At 41.7% G+C, this 21965-nt stretch overlaps 1 protein-coding gene and 1 pseudogene across 6 annotated transcripts in view; one reads left to right on the top strand and one right to left on the bottom strand.

Annotated features, from left to right (window-relative positions):
• LOC118359050 (palladin-like) overlaps positions 1 to 1585 on the bottom strand; it is a 128516-nt gene extending 126931 nt beyond the window's left edge. For 4 of the 6 annotated variants that reach the window (XM_052480312.1, XM_052480316.1, XM_052480313.1 and 1 more), the window contains exon 1: positions 1364 to 1584. The gene's annotated coding sequence lies outside the window, so the exon portion shown is untranslated. Of the gene's footprint in view, positions 1 to 1363 lie in introns of all 6 variants that reach the window. The other 2 variants (XM_052480314.1, XM_052480317.1) reach the window with 2 other exon arrangements.
• A 2311-nt stretch (positions 1586 to 3896) lies between these two features.
• On the top strand, positions 3897 to 21450 carry LOC118358654 (anaphase-promoting complex subunit 4-like; annotated as a pseudogene).
• Positions 21451 to 21965: the final 515 nt, after the last annotated feature.

Raw genomic sequence — 21965 nt, 5'->3', positions numbered from 1 at the left:
GTTAAAACAATAATGTTGATATCATGGATGGTCAGTCCTTGCATCCATAGCTCTGTCTATTAATCTGAGAGTGGTTACATTTCTACAGGCCTCCATGAAAACAAAATCACAAACAACAAGAGTAGGGCTGGCTGATAAGTCCTTAGTTTTGGGGTCATGCTCAGGTAAAACAATTTGGATCATCTACACTCCCATATTTCCAAGTGCTATTCTTGAAGATCAAAGGGTATTACATTTATTGGAATGACTGGAATTCTGATAGACTTTGATTTTTTATGTAAATATGTCATTTAATCTTCATATTATATATAGTAGAAAGTGATGCGTTAGAAGAAGCCTACATAACCAACCCATAAAGTAAAATGCAACATACATATATGGCCAGATACGTACACTTTAACATTGATTTATCTTGCAAAAGATTTTGTTCAATTGGTAACGTACATTTTTGTCTTCTTCTAATGCCTCTTAGGGGGCAAGTAATCTAAATGTAACTGAAAGTAATCAGATTACGTTACTGAGTTTGGGTAATCCAAAAGTTATGTTACTGATTACAATTTTGGACAGTAACTGTAACGGATTACATTTAGAAAGTAACCTACCCAACCCAAGCAGTGATCAATATCTCAAGCACGGCTCTGTGTGTTATGTACAGTAGGCTACATCTACACGTGAGCTCCGTGGCTATATTGTAGATGATGGTACTGTACAGACTTGTATGCAATAGGCTCGTCTGTATAAAACTGAGTGTGTTTGTGTGTCAGTGTGGTATATACAAGTGTGACATTCTGCCTGCCATGGCGTCCAGGAGAACATCTGTTGCTGTTTTTATTCCACTTGGGCTAAGTTTCACAGCAGCAGTACAATTCCATCCTAAAAAAAACATCCCCTTTAAACACACACACTACAGTATAGCACATACAGGAGCTCACACAGGACACACAGATACATACACACATATGTATTCGCAGTCAGGCACACAAGGGACACTATTCTCTGTAATGTACTTTGATGTAATGGTAATATTGTGTGAAAATAACCACATTTTCCTTGCAGTTCTGACACTAACTGGATCTCAAACGCAAAGTGAATATCCCCGCATACACTAACAGTAAAATACATATCTATAGTTTTCTCTAAGCCTCTTTCTGATCACAACCCACTGGGCACATACTGGTTAAATCAATGTTGTTTCCATGTCATGTGAAATTACCTTTAACCAATGTGGAATAGACGTTGAATTGACGTCTGTGACCAGTGGGAAGTTCGAAGGATCTTGTGGTTGCTGATTAAATGCAGGAAACAACATCTCCAGGGTATTCTACTAATATTGTCAACAATAAATGGTCAATAACAGCCTTACCTTCAAGTTTTTGTCCAAAGGTATTGTACCAGTCTAGCGTTTCCAGATTCCTCTTAAGATGATCTGTGTGTGAGAAAGTCAGAAGCGTCTCCTTCCAGCAGAGTAGCTTTTTCGGTCGTGCAGGGACTGGGAGCACTGTGAGCGGGTCTAGGGCCACTTGAGCGGTGCCTCCAGAGTAGCCTGCTGTGTCCCATCTGTCCCAGCGTTTGACCACTCACTGTGTCAGGTTATATTTGGCATCGAGCTCAGGTTTCACAGCCAGAATGCTGCTGAGAGATAGAAGGAGAGAGAGAGAATGAGGAAGAGAGAGGGGGGGGGTATATGAGAAAACCGCAGAGGAGCGATACTTTCCACTGATTACAATATATACAGTACTTTACACACAGAATGAAATGCTCACACATACACACTCTCTAACACATGGAACTGGGAGTCTTTTCACTTTCTACCTCAACATGTTGCACTATCAAACCTACAAAGCTGGTGGTCATGAAAGATGAATGTACTCTGCTACCTGCACAGTATGCATATGTCTGTACCATAAATATGGGGGAGGAGGAGGGCCAGGCTCTGTCAGTCACAGTATGGGTTAGGAGCTGATGCTAATCTTGAATCAGAGCTTGACATCTCCCTTTTCTCTCCGCTGTAACTCTGCCTCCTCTGTGGCCGGTGGAGTTAATTCATTGACCTGAGACCTGCCACTGAGCCTCTAAAGAAGCTGTTCTCAGTATAGACTCTTCAGTGTATGAGCGTTTTCTGCACAATGGAGGTTGGGGGCCAGGGTAACTTATGGTCCATGCAATGCTTTCTCTTGACCCCACATCCTCTCCATCAGCCTTGAAATACTCTCTGTCCTCTCTCTGCAGGCTGTCTCTCTCTCTCTCTCTGATGCCTCTGCCTTATACCCTGAGTGACAGGTAGAAACAGTTTTCTGCTTGAGCCAAATTTGCTCGGCGAAACTAAGTTTGGGTTGGAAGGGCACAGACACATTCTGGCTCAGCAACCCCACTTGGTTAATCTGTGGGCCGTTATGGCAGACGGTTGGTCCTAACAGCACAGCGCTATTCCGGTTCTCCAACTACTGATTAGAGTTAAGTGCTAGTTACAGGGCAGGGAGGAATGTCCATTGGGACAGCTCTATCAAACCAGCAACCCCCCTCATACACACAGTGGCAAACCACTGACACCAACACCACTTCTCCATCAACTGTCCCACAGCACCAACCCTTCATTCCCTGCCCCAGAACACACACCCCACTCATCTTTTCAAAGCCCCATGGACTTACACCATCCATCTTGTATATTGAAATAGCTTAAGTGTACCTTGTTGAGGGTATAATTTAAAAATAACTGCATTAATTGGTGGTGTCTTCGAATAGCCTTGCTCATGGTCTGGTAAGAATAGAACTGGAGCTTTTCCAATCAGAGCGTCCTTTCAACTAGACTCGAGAACAGTTTACAGACTGAACTGTCAGTTTAACACTTATGGTCATTTACCACTTCAACTTTTCCGAAGTATTTCATTTTTTTTAGCTCTCACGTTGATAACCATTTAAACTCTAGGTGGGTCCGTGTCCTAATCATCCAAAGTGGCCATCATCTAACTACACGGATGCCCAGCCATTAATGAGATACTGTATTTGGTCATCTAATTTAGTTTTTTACTGGTGAATTTTTTTTAATCTATATTTTTTCATTTACACGCATTGACGGTCATATCTAGCTAGCTATCCCCAAACAGCAGTTAGATAGTAGCAACCAAACAAAGAGGCAATTTTTTTTTCAGCAGCACAGTAGTTTAGTTTGTCCTTTCAATTTCCCCATTGCTGGTATTTCATTGGCTACTCAGATTTGAAGACAATTGGTCAAGACTTCACCCACTGCGCTGTCCGCAGCGAAATGTGAACATGGAGATAGCTAGGCATAAACTGTTATCGTTAGTAGCTATTTTGAAAGTAACATAGTTGGTCCTCAGACATCCCAGTAAAATGCCATACACTGGCCATTTCTTTCCCCTCGCACTCGCAGTTGTTGTTAGCAAGTTGACTTGTCAACGTTACAAGACAATTGTTGATCAATTAAACGTCAACTAGCTATCTATTATTTGAATAATTATTACAATGTTGCTTCTTGTCATTGGCTAGCATAGCTTGCACGCGTTGGCAATCTATGTAGGCTAACAGTGATAAAGGTGTCTTCTACTGTTGTGTTTTTGTTCTGTACCTGTCTCAATCTCATCGGGCTAGTCTCATCAAGAGAGGTAGAGGCACATCCTCTCATTCTTATAGTAGATCATTTTTGATCTCGTTCCCCTGACACTTCCGTGTATGAGCAATTAGCCTGGGGACCAGATTATAGGATAGGTGTCACTGCCAGCCTCTGGTCTGGGCTATTCGAGATTATTTCCAAACTCCCTCAGACACTGTCATTGACACAATTAGCTAGCTATTTCTTTAATAAAAAAGTGCAGCAAAACTGTGCCCCCTGGCATGATCTTGTTAATGCTGCTTTATTCTATTTTCAGTACACAATAATGCCTGCCTTTCGTCAAGTGGGGGAGAAGCAGTTCCCAAACCCAGTTCTGTGTATGGCATGGTTTCCAAAGAGGGATCTCATTGCCCTCGCACACACTGCTGGCTAGGTAAAGAGAGAAACACACCCACACTTTCATACCCAGATCAATACCAGATCACATCAGTTTATTATGGGAGTCATCTGTGTTTGCCACCCAATGAGAATACTGGAAAGGAGATCACTGCATTAGCTTGGAGACCTGATGGTAAGAGATAGACCTGAATGTCTCAAGTTACTTATCACATTGGAAGCATATACGTTATGTTACATTACCACTGTTACAACAATAAACCTTCACACACTCAACACAACACATTTACTACAGCACAGTGTGTCAGCCTCTGCATTTGTTCAGTGCTTATCTAATGTGTGTGCTCTGTTTTGTGTTCAGTCCTGGCCTTTAGCCTCGGGGACACTTAAGCTGGTGGTGCTGTGTGATGCAGAGAAGGCAGAGATTCTTCACCTGTTCCCAGTGGAGAACCCTATGTCCTGGATGGAGGTGCTGGAGGAGAGCAGGTCTACAGGGGGGAGGAGAGTTACACTAGATACTTTTGAGTGTGCCTGAACTGTGTAGTGAAATATAAACGTTGTGTCTTTCAGTGTCCTCTACTCATTCTACACCTCTGAAGACGAGTCAAACCTTTTTCTTCCCAAGTTGCCAACTCTTCCCAAGTTGTAAACGTGTCTTCCTAATGTCACTGACGAATCAATCATTTGTCATTTATTCAAGTAAAATATATTTAGGAGAACTCTTGGTTCTTGTGTTAACACATACTTTACAGCATTTAGCTTGTTTTGCTGCATCTGCCCCCTACTGAAGACATGTTTTGTTGATTCTTAGCTACAGTACTACATCAAAGATATGTGTATGTATCTTCAGCGACTGCGATTCATTTAAATGATATTTTAGACAACCTGTCTGCACTAGGATACGTTTTCTCATAACCAACCCTCCGTCTTGTAGTGAGGAGTCAAACGAGATCCTAAACCTTATGGGGGAAGGGTGATGTGAGTGATGCAAGTTTCACATGCTTTATTATGGAAGATTCATTTAACACACAATCTCATGGGATATGTCATATCCTGTGTCTGTCCGGTGACCTGAAGTCCCTGTTTATCATCCCAGAAATCAGGTCAGCTGACAACGACCCGGAGATCTGCTACATCCAGGTAATCAGTTATGCCCACATTTAAGTAAAATTTAGTATATTTCTGACCCATCATGACTGTCATCTTCTATACTGAACAAAAAAATAAACGCAGTATATAAAGTGTTGGTCCCATGTTTCATTAGCTGAAATAAAAGATCTCAGAAATGTTCCATATGCATAAAAAGCTGTGCAGAAATGTGTTTACATCCCTGTTTGTGAGCATTTCTCCTTTGCAAAGATAATCCATCCACCTGACATGTGTGGCATATCAAGAAGCTGATTAAACAGCATGGGCAATACACAGGTACACCTTGTGCTGGGGACAATAAATGTCCACTCTAAAATGTGCAGTTCTGTCACAGAACACAATGCCACAGATGTCTCAAGTTTTAAGGGAGCATGCAATTGGAATGCTGACTGCAGGAATGTCCACCAGAGCTGTTGGGAGATAATTGAATTTTAATTTCTCTACCATAAGTAGAGAAGTTGGCAGTACATCCAACCGGCCTCACATCCGCAGACCACGTGTAATGTGCGGGATCGTCTGAGACCAGCCACCCGGACAGCTGATGGAACTGATTTCTGTCTGTAATAAAGCCCTTTTGTGGGGACACACGTATTCTGATTGGCTGGGCCTGGCTCCCCAGTGGGTGGGCCTATGCCTTCCAAAGCCCACCCATGGCTGCGCCCCTGCTCAGTCATGTGAAATCCATAGATCAAGGTCTAATGAATTTATGTACATTTACTGATTTCCTTATATGAACTGTAACTCAGTGAAGTCTTTGAAATTGTTGCATGTTGCATTTATATTTTTGTTCAGTATATATTCATATCTTATTGACACAGGGCTGCTGTCCCACTGTCTCCCTGAGGTCACCAGGATGGCACACAAGTTCACCCACATCTCCACTCTGCTGCAGGTCAATGCCCTCCTTATGTAACTAATATGGCAAGATGTCTCCTCACAGTTCATATTTCCATAGAGATATGAGGGCATTCATCAGACTAGTCTGGCCATTGGTCTTTCTCTCTCGATCCAAGTTATTCTCTCTTTCTATATCTTTCCTTCAGTACCTGCGTCTCCCTCTCTCACCCGTACGTGTGAGGTTTGGGAGGATATCCTCATGCAGATGGACCTTCAGCTCACTAAGTTCGTTCAGGTCACTGTTTGCCTCAGCCCATTTTCCAATAATGACAGCACCCCTAAAAGGCATGATCCGAACCAATTCCTGTTTTTAGGAGAAGAACACCAGCACACAATTCCAGGATGAGATTCTGTAGCTTCTACTATGGGGACGATCAAGGTGAGAAAAGTGTCCAATGACTTGTACGCTACCCTGTCCTCCACAAAACGTGCTTTCTACTTAAGTAATACCACATCCACTCGGGCCTTATATGGCCAATATACCACGGCTAAAGGCTGTTCTTATGCACAATGGAATGCAGAGTGCCTGGATACTGGATACCCTTAGCTGTGGTATATTGGCCATATATTACACCCCCCCAAGGTTCCTTAATGCTATTATCAAACTGTTTACCAACGTAATTAGAACATTAAACAAGCAATGTTTTGTAATATCTGTGGTATACGGTCTGATATGCCATGGCTTTCAGCCAATCAGCATTCAGGGCTCAAACCACCTGGTTTATAATAAGTAATAGATCATGTAGTTGAGCCGTGAGCACTAATGCAAAAATATGTTAAACATTTGATATGTAGTGATTCAAAGTGTCCTGTAGGTGCCACTGCAGGACATCAAATCTCATCTGACATTGACAAGACTGATATAGCAGGTGTCTACGTTTTTTTATGTGCAGACTAACTAAATTCTCTATTTTTAATCAGCCCAGAACTACAGGCTCTCCTCACGAATCAGCTGACCGTCAAGGTGAGCTGAATAATAACGTTTGCGTATGTTGTGTGGCGGATGAATCAGAATTAGTTGGGTAACATAAGTAATTAAGATGTCTTATCTGCATAATATTCTTATGTGATATACTTTTTATAAGAATGTATTTCTAATGACTCTAGTGTTGGCAGTTGCATTCCTTCCCTCAGCTGGGGCTCAGTCACTTGGGGCCCAGAGAGGGGAGAGGTCAGGCTTGTCTTTCACATGTCTCTGGTGCTATGCAGAATATCAGAAAGGGAACAGGACAGAATGGAACATTGTCTTCATATGTGAATGTGTCTTTACCTATTCTTAAACCATGTGAAGGGATGGCATGATTAATGGGAAACCAATTACTTGTCTCCACAATGTCTGTGCGCCAGTCAATCCCTCCTTTGGCATTGGGGGAGGTGTATGGCAGTGTCTGGAACCATTGTATGTCCTCTCTGATGTTGCACTTATCCTGGGATAGTGTATGACCTAGAGGCTCACTCCCCTCAGTGAGCTTGTCCAGGAGAGGGGTCAAGAAGAGGTTTTACTTGAAATGGGAGTATCTAGAGTTGACAATTGAGTTATGCCATTGGATGAGGTAATGGTTATGTGCTATGAAGTACCAGGAACAAGATTAGAACCTCGTCATAGGGACCAAACTGAACGATAATTTATAGTGAATGTTATCTGGCTAAGGTATCTCCTTTCTCAATCATAAAGTCCCTTTGTGAACTGTTCTTAAGATCTGTGGTTCGTCATGTAGGTTGAGAGGGGTGTATCTTGGCTATAAAAGATCTTTGTACTTTTCTGTTGTCACTTTCAATGGTTCATTAGAATGGCGCATCATTGAAAGTCAAAATGCTATTGCAAAGCTCTTATTATTAAAAATGTAGTTTAAGTATAACTCTGACTGCTGTGTGAAGTTTGTTTCTCCTCATTTGGTAATGCAGAAACAAGCCACCACAGTTGGTAATTTTGTAGCTTTGTGAGACTGATGTGATATGGTTGTAATTATTTTACCTACCCCACCCACAGTAGCCTATATCTAGTTTATATTCTACTTTCTAACATTATGATATGTAGTTTATATTTTGAAGGACTTCAAATGTATTAACGGATGTTTTGGGTAGGCAATACATAGGCTACTGTAAAATGTATTTTTGTTTTCCTTGGAATAGAAGCACCATACTGTAAAAAAATATATTTAAAAAAAGCTCAAATGTCATAATGTAAATAATAAAAACAAGTATCTGCTTCTTTCCATAAATAAAACGGAATAAATAATTTCAAACTGCAGCGGTCAGATGATTTGCGCACATAAAGCAAGCATCAACAAGCTTCACATGTGCATTGAGCGTGTGAAATTCGCTCTACAAATTCAATAGTATTATTATAAAGACAGAAAAATACACGTGTAAAAGCTTACTTACATAAAGTAATATTGGTGAGAATATAATCATAATATAAACAAGAGAAAGGAGAATAGAATATATTTGAAACGCCAACCATTTTTAAATACTTTGAGATGAAGCCGCCCGTGTGACATTTCCGCACAGAGTCCAGTAGGACTGTGTCACAAGGTTAATATAGTCATAGGCCTACACTTCGCCACTGCTCGAGGGATTACAGTAAATAGCCATCGTTGATTGTGAGCTAGAATGAAATGTCGAATGAAATGTGTGCGGCATGAGGTAAACAGCGGTTTTTCATCAATATAATCAATGTAGGGAGGTAACATGATATCAAAAGCGAATCGATTAGACCGCACTTACCGGTAGGACCAGTTATCTCACGGGCTCTGGTAGAGAAGTAGCCTATGTGAGCTCTAACATTAGTCTAAATCTACAGTTAAAGTATCCATCACCAATAAATGAATGAACTTCAGAGATAATAGGCTGGTTTATGCAGCGAGCAACATCTTTTTATTAGCCAAACATGCATCGCCTATAAAACGAGGTTTGTGATATGCCTTCAATCGAAAGGTTTAACTTGTTATAGCCTACAGTTCACAATAACAGGAAGAAAGTACATTTAATCAATATGTTTCATCTTTGAACTGTTGGCTAATGGTTTACTGAAACATAAGGAAGCTATCCGATTTCCAATAGCACTGACGACAACAACCCATTAATTTGATGATAAAGCAAAGAATATTGATTTGAAAGCATTTTGAGAATGAAAGCTTGAGAGGGAGAACCGTGCTTATAATGGATGGATTTGGTAGATGGGTTGCAAAATAAATCATTGCATAGCAGGGATCAACTTGCTGCAAGACCAATTAGGCTATTTCAAACACTTCAAGAAACCAGGAGTCACCTCTTTGGACAATAATGTTGTATGGAGTCGTTATTATTAGCGGGAAGGAGTTGAACTAATATCTAATTGTGGGTCTTTGGTAAACAAAAGTGTCACATTACATGTTGTGCGTATTTAACAACAAGGCATTTGGAGCCGAGCGGAGATCTTCATGCCTTCATCCAAACTTGCACAGATATCGCACAGAAGATTGGTCCTGTCCCTGTGGGGATTTAGATAATTCACCAGTATTTTAGGGACTGCATATAACCAGCATGGAGCAGCAATGAACTGTTCTCTTTTGGTGTTGTTACCACTGCGCGTGCCTTTAGCGACAGCCTGTACGATTACAGCCAAAAGCTTTTTTTGTGGGGTTTGTAGTGAGTCTCTTATAGAATGTCTGATCATTCAGTTGCCTGAGTACTTCAGTTATAGACAGTGTAGTCTTGTACAGTAACATCGTCTCCCTTGTCCTCTGGGCGGATGACTTTGGAGGTGTCATTCTGGAGATGTAAGGGCTTGTTCCTCAGAGCGGGTAAAATTATTCCTGACATAGGGGAGAGAGGCATCTGTAGTGTGTGGCATGAATGTAGATGAAGCCCTAACTTCAACTTGCAATCTCTAAAGAACAGTTTCAGATGCAATCAGTGGTGTGTATTCATTGATGCTAAGGGGATACCAGAAAATATCAGACCAATTAAAAATGATGTGTCTTTCGTCTCTGTGTTTTCATAATTTTTCATCGATTCGCAAGTGGCTGAATCTCACAAGAGAAATCAACCGGGTGAGGGAAACAGCGCCCCTCTGTCTCAGTATGTGCAGCCCATGTATCTGATGCTGTCTGGAACTAGAGAGTACGACATGTTGCCGCCGTAGAATTTGATTGTTTTCCTGACACAGTCCAAACTGTCCAGTTTGGATTTGACTTCTCCCCAATGAAATCACATCCTAAGCAAAACATCATCATTGTCAGAAAAACACGTGTTTCTCATCTGCTTGTGTTCATGTCCTGCAGTAGCTAGCTTGCTAAATCGGCCCTTTTTTAAGCCATGGCTGGAGTTGCAGGTAGCCTAGCATTTAAGAGTATTGGGCCAGTAACCAAAAGATTGCTGGTTCGAATCCCAGAGCCATATCTGTTTATATGCCCTTGAGCAAGACACTTAACCCTAATCGCTACTGTACGTTTCTCTGGATAAGAGCATCTGCTAAATGATTCAAATGTAAATGTAAAATTATGGAGATTTGGACTTGTGGTTTTCATTTAATTCTCTACAGGCCAATAATTATGATGATGATTCTGATCTAAATTAATATATTGTGCCACTGGCCTGAAATGATTGAAGTTCAATATGTAGCCTAGATGTAGGCTCACGTTAACTAGCTAGTAAACTTCGCTGGTTCATTGTCGCCCATGCGAGGCAGATAGCATTTTAGCTAGGTAGCCTATGAAAGCAAAAACTAAAATCTGGTGTTCAACTAGTCTACAAGTAGGGTGAGTAAAAAAAAATACTTGCACGTGGATACAAGCACATATATATACACACACACACACATGATATTTATTGGTCTAAATAGTTTTTGGTATCTTTAAGTTTGTTTTCAGTGTATTAAACTAAATGTAACGGATGTGAAACGGCTAGCTTAGTTAGCGGTGTGCGCTAAATAGCGTTTCAGTCGGTTACGTCACTTGCTCTGAGACCTTGAAGTAGTAATTCCCCTTGCTCTGCAAGGGCCGTGGCTCTTGTGGAGCGATGGGTAACGATGCTTCGTGGATGACTGTTGTTGATGTGTGCAGAAGGTCCCGGGTATGGGCGAGGGGACGGTTTAAAAGTATACTGTTACATAAACACATATAGCAGTGTTGATTTGATGATGTTTAAGTTGAAATGCTACTGGAATAGCGGAGGAGGTGCTCCTATTGTCTTTGTGCTGACTTGCAGTAAGTAGTTGTTTAGTAAACTGTCAAACATTAACTTGCTTGACCATGCTGCAGGTCATAACTGTTTTTTACATGCAATATTTGCTTTGTGAACTTCACCAGACAGATGTTGCTCTCTGGTTTTGTGATGAAACAAGCGTATGTGTAGTTCAATTTATTCCGCCACTGTGTGCCTGTTGTCTTTTTGTTACAGCCTTATTGTATATCACGTTGGAGTGTGAACGAATGCGTTCTAAAGCAAACATGGAAAATAGGTTGTAATATGATTTTTTTACTGACTTTGCTTGGTTTCTCCGGTGATTTTACCCACGTACCTACCGCTACTTGATGCAATGAGCGAATTAATCAGTAGTCAACGCATTGCAGTTGTGTGTCCTGATATTCAGGCTGATTTGCTCATGTTTTATTGTGTATATAAACTCAGCAAAAAAAGAAACATCCCTTTTTCAGGACCCTGTCTTTCAAAGATAATACGTAAAATCCAAATAACTTCAATAGATCTTCATTGTAAAGGGTTTAAACACTGTTTCCCATGCTTGTTCAGTGAACCAGAAACAATTCATTAACATGCACCTGTGGACTGGTCGTTAAGACACTAACAGCTTACAGACGGTAGGCAAATAATATCACAGTTAGGAAAACTTAGGACACGATAAAGGCCTTTCTACAGACTCTGAAAAACACCAAAAGAAAGATGCACAGGGTCCTTATCTGCGTAAACGTGCCTTAGGCATGCTACAAGGAAGCATGAGGACTGCAGATATGGCCAGGGCAATAAATTGCAATGTTCGTACTGTGAGACGCCTAAGACAGCGGTACAGGGAGACAGGGTGGACAGCTGATCGTCCTCCTCGCAGTGGCAGACCACATGTAACAACACCTGCACAGGATCGGTACATCCGAACATCACACCTGCGGGACAGGTACAGGATAGCAACAACAACTGCCCGAGTTACACCAGGAACGCAAAATCCCTCCATCAGTGTTCAGACTTTCTGCAATAGGCTGAGAGAGGCTGGACTGAGGGCTTGTAGGCCTGTTGTAAGGCAGGTCTTCACCAGACATCACTGGCAACAACGTCACCTATGGGCACAAACCCACCGTCGCTGGACCAGACAAGACTGGCAAAAAGTGCTCTTCACTGACGAGTTATCATTTTGTCTCACTGGGGTGATGGTCAGATTCGCGTTTATCGTCGAAGGAATGAGTGTTACACCGAGGCCTGTACTCTGGAGCGGGATCGATTTAGAGGTGGAGGATCCGTCATGGTCTGGGGCGGTGTGTCACAGCATCATCGGACTGAGCTTGTTGTCATTGCAGGCAATCTCAACTCTGTGTTACAGGGAAGACATCCTCCCTCATGTGGTACCCTTCTTGCAGGCTCATCCTGACATGACCCTCCAGCATGACAATGCCACCAGCCATACTGCTCATTCTGTGCGTGATTTCCTGCAAGACAGGAATGTCAGTGTTCTGCCATGGCCAGCGAAGAGCCCGGATCTCAATCCCATTGAGCACGTCTGGGACCTGTTAGATCAGAGGGTGAGGGCTAGGGCCATCCCCCCAGAAATGTCCTGTAACTTGTAGGTGCCTTGGTGGAATAGTTGGGTAACATCTCACAGCAAGAACTGGCAAATCTGGTTCAGTCCAGATGCACTGCAGTACTTAATGCAGCTGGTGGCCAGAGATGGCGCAGAACTCGCTCCACCACTCCTCCACTAACCTCTCCCCCTTTCAGTGTGTATTGGGGTACAAGCCGGTTCTGGCACCGTGCCATCAGAGTCAGACCGAGGCTCCTGCGGTGGACAATTGGTTCAGACGCGCGGAGGAGACCTGGGAAGCCGTCCATCGTCACCTCCAGCAGGTCGCGCTGCGACAAAAGACCAGCGCGAACCGTCACCGCAGTGAGGCCCATTCCTCCATGCAGATCTCCTCTAGAGCAGTGATGTTTTGGGGCTGTTGCTGGGCAACACGGACTTTCAACTCCCTCCAAAGATTTTCTATGGGGTTGAAATCTGGAGACTGGCTAGGCCACTCCAGGTCCTTGAAATGCTTCTTATGAAGCCATTCCTTCGTTGCCCAGGCGGTGTGTTTGGGATCATTGTCATGCTGAAAGACCCAGCCACGTTTCATCTTCAATGCCCTTGCTGATGGAAGGAGGTTTTCATTCAAAATCTCACGATACATGGCCCCATTCATTATTTCCTTTACAGGGATCAGTCGTCCTGGTCCCTTTGCAGAAAAACAGCCCCCATGCTTCACAGTAGGTATGGTGTTCTTTGGATGCAACTCAGCATTCTTTGTCCTCCAAACACGACGAGTTGAGTTTTATTTTGGTTTCATCTGATCATATGACATTCTCCCAATCTTCTTCTGGATCATCCAAATGCTCTCTAGCAAACTTCAGACGGACCTGGACACGTCTGGCACTGCAGGATTTGAGTCCCTGGTGGCGTAGTGTGTTACTGATGGTAGGCTTTGTTACTTTGATCCCAGCTCTCTGCAGGTCATTCACTAGGTCTCCCCGTGTGGTCCTGGGATTTTTCCCTCACCGTTCTTGTGATCAGTTTGACCCCACGGGGTGAGATCTTGCGTGGAGCCCCTGATCGAGGGAGATTATCACTGGTCTTGTATGTCTTCCATTTCCTAATAATTGCTCCCACAGTTGATTTCTTCAAACCAAGCTGCTTACCTATTGCAGATTCAGTCTTCCCAGCCTGGTTCAGGTCTACAATTTTGTTTCTGGTGTCCTTTGACAGCTCTTTGGTCTTGGCCATAGTGGAGTTTGACTGTTTGAGGTTGTGGACAGGTGTCTTTTATACTGATAACAAGTTCAAACAGGTGCCATTAATACAGGTAACGAGTGGAGGACAGAGGAGCCTCTTAAAGAAGTTGTTACAGGTCTGTGAGAGCCAGAAATCTTGCTTGTTTGTAGGTGACCAAATACTTATTTTCCATCATAATTTGCAAATAAATTCATTAAAAATCCTACAATGTGATTTTCTGGATTTTCTTTTCTCATTTTGTCTGTCATAGTTGAAGTGTTCCTATGATGAAAATTACAGGCCTCTCATATTTTTAAGTGGGAGAACTTGCACAATTGGTGGCTGACTAAATACTTTTTTGCCCCACTGTACATGTATTTATTCCTCTGTTCCCCATCATGTCTTTGTGTACGATTGTTTGTGTTACGTGTGTATTGTTGACGCGCCAGACTGGCTTGTTTTTTCCGTGTTATTTTGTCAGGAAGATGTTTATTCTTAAACTTAATTCTTGTGACTGTTTTGCGGGTTTTGCACTTTTGCCTACATAAAGTGTGTGCCTGTTCACAAAACTCTGCTCTCCTGCACCTGACTTCGCTACCAGTACATATATATATATATATATATATATATATAATATAAACTATACAATCTACAATATAAACTAGATACAGGGTACTGTGGGTGGGGTAGGTTAAATAATTACAACCGAATAGGCCTAATGATAAAGGAAAGAAAATACGCTAGGCAGAGGATGCCCAGACCTTGTGTCTGAGCAGTACCAGAGAGAGATTGGAGCGGGAGAGAAGGCAGACACCATTTTTAAAATCTGCTTGAATTACGCTCTGCTCCTCACTCACCCCATTTACATGCTCTGGTATTCAGAAGCAGCCATGCTTTAAGCTATCAAAGGACTGTCAATGAATAATCATATCAATGGATGGAATCAGTGAATGAATGGCTGCAACAAGCATTACACGGACAAGCTGACAAGCTGCAAAACAAATGAGGCTTAATTAGACAAAAGAACAATTAAGTCATTCAAACAAGCTAAGTCGTTCAAATGACTTAGTATCTCATTTGAATAACTAAGGTATATATATATATATATATTTTTTTTTTTAAGTAATTCAAATGAGAATTCCAAGAGTCTACTATTTTTTTTAATTCTTTGCCTTGGGCTTCAGTAGAACTTTGGTCATGCATTCATGAGGCTTCTGCTAGGAATTCCAGGCAGCTATAAATCTGACTAACTCACCACAGGAGTTTTGTCATCTTGCAGTCTCTCTCTCTCTCTCTCCCCCTCCTTCTCACACACTATTTTAGTTGCCTTGTCCATCCCCCTCAGTTCTCTTCTATATTCTCCTTCCCAGCCTTTGTTTCTGTGGTAATATGATTGCATTAACAAGCCATACAACGCCACATACCCAAGGAACACTTCGTCTTGTGTTTTGCATGTGGCAGAAACGATTCTATCATTCTAATTCAATTGGTTTTGCATGACGATTACAGCAGTCTGGAGAGATTACATCCAAACGAAGGCATATGAATTTGAGTTATGACATGACATGAGCTATGGTGATACTGATTTGCCTCTGTTTGTAGGAGGTCATTGGAAAATCTGTGTAACAGGCTGTTTGTTTTCCTCTCTACACTGTGTCAGATAACAATTTGAGTGAATAATTGTGTTTATTCATTTGGGGTGTGTTTTATTTGTTACATTTTATTGTTTCGATCTTTTCAGATCAGAAACTGTACTTCTGTCATTGAAAGACACAAACATCTTGTTATTTCTTATTTTACCAAAACACTCTCCTCATGATGATTACGCAGATACTGTATATTGCCAAGGTTATTATCATGATTATTGGTGTCCAGATACAATGATGAGAAGACCGATATGCAATATGTAGTGTTCTGCATGCCAGAGATTTCACCCTGCAAGATTTACAGACTGCGGACGGGTACTGACCCATACGAGTACATTACAGCACTGCACCCTATTTTAATCTGGTTCGATCCTAATTTACTAGGTCTTTGTCTATGACTGAGCATGTGCTTTTTTTGTTTGACTGACTGCTTATCTTTTTATGTCTGTTGACACAGACCTGTTCTCACTGGTTTCGTGGCGATAGATCTGAGTGATGTTCTCAGCCACAGTATTGATAATGATGCTTCAGGAGTCAGGTGAGTGCATCACTTGTCATCCTCTCTTTCCCAGAATCCTACCCTCTCAACAATGCAACATCTAGCTGTACAGGCAAATTATGGGAACATGCATTGCATATTACTTGCTCTAATGATGATCTGCAATTTATTATTTGTTGTTTTTAATTGGTGTTAATGACTATGATAGACCCATGATTTTTTTAAATTTTTTTTTGCATGTCTGTGTGTTTAAGTTCTGACTGTGTGTACAGTTGCTAGGATGCTCGTTTCTATGACGATGAGACATTGACAGTGGTGCTGCAATCATCAGAGGAGGAGGAAATCAGGGGGCGTGTCCTGGCCCAGCTCCCTCTCGGCTCAGCTCTCAGCTGTGTGGAGGAGTTCCACTGGTGCCCCAGTCTTAGTGTACGGTTGAAACACCTTTTTCCCTGACATGCAAACCTAGCCCTATATTCCTAATCCGTGATCTATTTGTAACTGTAACCTGCACCTCATCTCAAACCGTTAATTATGTTCGACCTGATTACAAACTGAAACTCAAGACTTAGTGCCTTCAGAAAGTATTCATATCACTTGACTTATTCCACATTTTGTTGTGCTACAGGCTGAATTCAAAATGGATGAAATTGAGTTTCTCACACACAATAACCCATAAATATTTTATTATTTATTTAAAAAACGGAATACAGAAATGTAATTTACATACAGTGGCAAGAATAAGTATGTGAACCCTTTGGAATTATCTGGATTTCTGCATAAATTGGTCATAAAATTAGATCTGATCTTCATCTTAGTCACAACAACAGACAAACATAGTGTGCTTAAACTAATAACACACAAATTATTATATTTTTCTTGTCTATATTGAATACATCATTTAAACATTCACAGTGTAGGTTGGAAAATGTATGTGAACCCCTAGGCAAAAGCTAATTGGAGTCAGGAGTCAGCCAACCTGGAGTACAATCATTGATGAGACGTGATTGGAGATGTTGGTTAGAGTTGCCCTGCCCAATAAAAAAAACTCACAAAATTTTAGTTTGCTATTCACAAGAAGCATTGCCTGCTGTGAAACATGCCTCAAACAAAAGAGATCTCAAAGGACCCAAAATTAAGTATTGTTTACTTGCATAAAGCTGGAAAGGGTTACAAAAGTATCTCTAAAAGCCTTGATGTTCATCAGTCCACGGTAAGACAATTTGTCTAAAAAGTTAGAAAGTTCACCACTGTTGCTACTCTCCCTAGGAGTGGCCGTACTGCAAAGATGACTGCAAGAGCACAGCGCACCTCAGTGAGGTGAATACGAATCCTAGAGTATCAGCTAAAGACTTACAGAAATCTCTGGAACATGCTAACATCTCTGTTGACAAGTCTACGATACGTAAAACACTAAACAAGAATGGTGTTCATGGGAGGACCCCACTGAAGAAGCCACTCCTGTCCCAGAAAAACATTGCTGCACGTCTCAAGTTCGCAAAAGTGCATCTGGATGATCCACAGCGCTACTGGCAAAATGTTCTGTGGACAAATGAAACTACAGTCGAGTTGGTTGGAAGGAACACAACACTATGTGTGGAGAGAAAAAGGCACAGCACACAAACATCAAAACCTCATCCTAACTGTAAAGTATGGTGGCGGGAGCATCATGGTTTGGGGCTGCTTTGCTGCCTCAGGGCCTGGACAGCTTTCTATCATCGACGGAAAAATGAATTCCCAAGTTTATCAAGACATTTTGCAGGAGAATGTTAAGCTATGTGTCCGCCAATTGAAGCCCAACAGAAGTTGGGTGATGCAACAGGACAACGAGACAAAACACAGAAGTAAATCGACACAGAATGGATTTAACAGAAGAAAATACGCCTTCTGGAGTGGCCCAGTCAAAGTTCTGACCCAATTTGAGATGCTGTGGCATGATATCAAGAAAGTGGTTCACACCAGACATTCCAATAATATTGCTGAACTGAAACAGTTTTGTAAAGAGGAATGGTCCAAAATTCCTCCTGACTGTTTTGTGCAGGTCTGATCCGCAACTACAGAAAACGTTTGGTTGAGGTTATTGCTGCCAAAAGAGGGTCAACCAGTTATTAAATCCAAGGGTTCATACTTTTCCACCCTGCTCTGTGAATGTTTACACAGTGTGTTCAATAAAGACATGAAAATGTATAATTGTTTGTGTTATTAGTTGAAGCAGACTGTGTTTGTCTATTGTTGTGACTTAGATGAAGATCAGATCAAATTTTTATGACCAATTTATGCAGAAGTCCAGGTAATTCCAAAGGGTTCACATTCTTTCTTTTTCTTTACACTAAGTATTCACACCCCTGAGTCAATACTTTGTAGAATCACCTTTGGTGGCGATTACAGCTGTGAGTCTTTTTGTGTCAGTCTAAGAGTTTTGCACACCTCAATTGTACAATATTTGCCCATTCTTTTTAAAATTCTTCAAGCTCTGTCAAGTTGATTGTTGATCATTGCTAGACAGCCATTTTCAAGTCTTGCCATAGATGTTCAAGACGATTTAAGTCAAAACTGTAACTTGGCCACTCGGGAACATTCAATGTTGTCTTGGCAAGCAACTCCAGTAAAGATTTGGCCTTGTGTTTTAGGTTATTGTCCTGCTGAAAGGTGCATTTGTCTCCTGAATTTGTCTGGAAAGCACACTGAACCAGATTTTCCTATAGGATTTTGCCTGTGCTCAGCTCTATTTTGTTTATTTTTATCAAAAAAAAAAATCCCTAGTCCTTGCCAATTACAAGTGTAACAGTATAATTTTAAACCGTCCCCTCGCCCATACCCGGGCGCGAACCAGGGACCTTCTGCACACATCAACAACAGTCACCCACGAAGCATCGTTACCCATCGCTCCACAAAAGCCGCGGCCCTTGCAGAGCAAGGGGAACTACTACTTCAAGGTCTCAGAGCAAGTGACGTAACCGATTGAAACGCTATTTAGCGCACACCGCTAACTAAGCTAGCCGTTTCACATCCGTTACACTCACCCCCCTTTTGACCTTCCTCCTTTTTCCGCAGCAACCAGTAATCCGGGTCAACAGCATCAATGTAACAGTATAACTTTAAACCGTCCCCTCGCCCATACCCGGGCGCGAACCAGGGACCTTCTGCACACATCGACAACAGTCACCCACGAAGCATCGTTACCCATCACTCCACAAAAGCCGCGGCCCTTGCAGAGCAAAGGGAACTACTACTTCAAGGTCTCAGAGCAAGTGACGTAACCGATTGAAACGCTATTTAGCGCACACCGCTAACTAAGCTAGCCGTTTCACATCCGTTACACAAGCATACCCATAACATGATGCAGCCACCACCATGCTTGTGGTACTCAGTGATGTTGGATTTGCCCCAAATATAATGCTTTGTATTCAGGACTAAGCTAATTTCTTTGTCATACTTTTTTTTGCAGTATTACTTAAGTAATACAGGATGCATGTTTTGGAATATTTTTATTCTGTACAGGCTTCATTTTCACTCATTTAAGTTAAACCCTGAGCGGTTTCCTTCCTCTCAACTGAGTTAGGAAGAACGGCTGTATCTTTATAGTGACTGGGTGTATTGATACACCATCCAAAGCTTAATTAATAACTTCACCATGCTCAAAGTGATATTCAGCTTTTCATTTTTTTTTCTTTTTTTTTTAGCCAATAGCTGCCCTTTGAGAGGCATTGAAAAAAAACCCTGGTCTTTGTGGTTAATTCTGAGCTTGAAATTCACTACTTGATTGAGGAACCTTAAAGATGTGTGGGGCATAGAGATGGGGTAGTTATTCAAAAGTAATGTTAACAACTATTATTGAACACAAATGAGTCCTTGCAACTTATTATTCAATTTGTTAAGCACATTTTTACTCCTGAACTTATTTAGGGTTGCCATAACAAAGTGGTTGAATACTTATTGACTCAAGACATTTCAGCTTTTCATTTTCTATGAATTTCTAAAATTTTCTACAAAAAAAATTCCACTTTGACATTATAGGGTATTTTGTGTAGATCAGTGATACAATCTCAATTTAATCTATTTAAAATTCAGGCTGTAACAAAATGTGAAAAAGGTAAAGGGACATGAATACTTTCTGAAGGAACTATACATCTAAACACCAACTATCACCTTAACCGGTAATTCACTTGTCTTCACTGTAGTCATCATGGGTCACCTGTTGACTGTGCCATCTGTATTCTCAGGTTAGACCAGCAGAGTGGTGCCATTCATGCACATGGGGTGGTACTGGAGAATCAGTGGAGAGACTTGAAGAACATGAAGGCCCAGTTTGGGGCTGTGAATTGGATCCGGAAAGTGGCCTGTGTGGTAAGACAATGGAAAGGGGATTCCCTTACTAAGCCTTTAACAGGCTTGTTTAGATTATTCAGAATCTCTCGTTCCGAAGTTCCTTTCTGTTCTCTGTGTCCCAGCTGAGCTCCAACCTGCGGCACGTCCGTGTGTTTGAGATGAATGTGGAGGATGAAGAGTGGCCTGAGTTGCAGTTGCAGCGTCTCCTCCAGGATGGTCTGGAGGAGACGCTGGCCAGCCAGGGGGAAGCTGAAGGAGGAGAGACTAAGGGGCAGGGAGGAGGGCAAAGTGCGGCAGGGTAGCCTAGTTGTTAGAGCGTTGGACTAGTAACCAGAAGGTTGCGAGTTCAAACCCCCGAGCTGACAAGGTACAAATCTGTCGTTCTGCCCCTGAACAGGCAGTTAACCCACTGTTCCCAGGCCGTCATTGAAAATAAGAATTTGTTCTTAACCAACTTGCCTGGTTAAATAAAGAAAAAATACAAATAAAAAAAGTGCTGAGCAGCGACTGGAGTGTGGGGAAGCCCTCATTCTGTTAGCAGCACCTCATCTAGGCAATATAACAATTGACTACCCAATACTTTGGTGGTAATCAATCCCAGTTATGCCACCATTGTAAAGCCAATGACCCCCTAGTTGGACTTTTTCCCTAACAAAGTGGAAATAAACGTTTTGATAAGAAAACAATCTTCTGGTAGTTGTTTTGATGTGGTTGTTTCCTATGTCTGTAAGAGCAAGGGGAACTACTACTTCAAGGTCTCAGAGCAAGTGACGTCACCGATTGAAACGCTATTTAGTGCGCACCGCTAACTAAGCTAGCCGTTTCACATCCGTTACATAAGGCAAGTGAAGACTGGTCTCCAGATTGATAATGTAACATGGATCTGATCCTCACACAAATTCCTAGAGTACAGTCAAAATAAAGTATTTTGGGGAGCACTAGACTTGACCACACCTTTCCCCTTTCGAATTCTGATTGTAGGATTTTCTTCCCCACTCGTCTAACATGTATGGTAAACACTGTTGAATAAACTCCATTTGAATTTACTCTATCTACCCCGTTGTTTGTGGATTTTGTTCTTTTTCGGCTACAGATATGACACTAAATCCCCACGGGTAAGTGTTAATCCGACTTTCGGGAACGCTGGTCTGTATATGGATCTAGCGGTTTGTATTTCCAATCTTCTGACGCACTCGACATAAACACTTGCACAATATGTAGACAATAGGCGAGTGTATATACCGACCGGCGCTCTGAAAAGTCAGATACATAATCATTTCCTGTGGATATTTGTTTTCAAATTTCGACCCGAAAGAGGACCAACCTCACAGACAAAGATTGTTCAAATGAAATTGTATTCAATATTATGTCTTGCCTAATACATCAGACTGTTATATTAGCTTTCTCTTGGTGTAAAACGTTTCTACGTTTTTTCAGTGCTTTATGTCAGACTGTACCACCAAAAAGCTGGTATCATAGTATGATTTAGGCAAGACCATGTCTAACTAAGTTGGGGCTAGGTGAAAC

The sequence above is a fragment of the Oncorhynchus keta genome, chromosome 26 (genome assembly GCF_023373465.1).
Source record: "Oncorhynchus keta strain PuntledgeMale-10-30-2019 chromosome 26, Oket_V2, whole genome shotgun sequence".
Classification (NCBI taxonomy): domain Eukaryota; kingdom Metazoa; phylum Chordata; class Actinopteri; order Salmoniformes; family Salmonidae; genus Oncorhynchus; species Oncorhynchus keta.
This window is presented reverse-complemented; position numbering and strand designations above follow the sequence as displayed.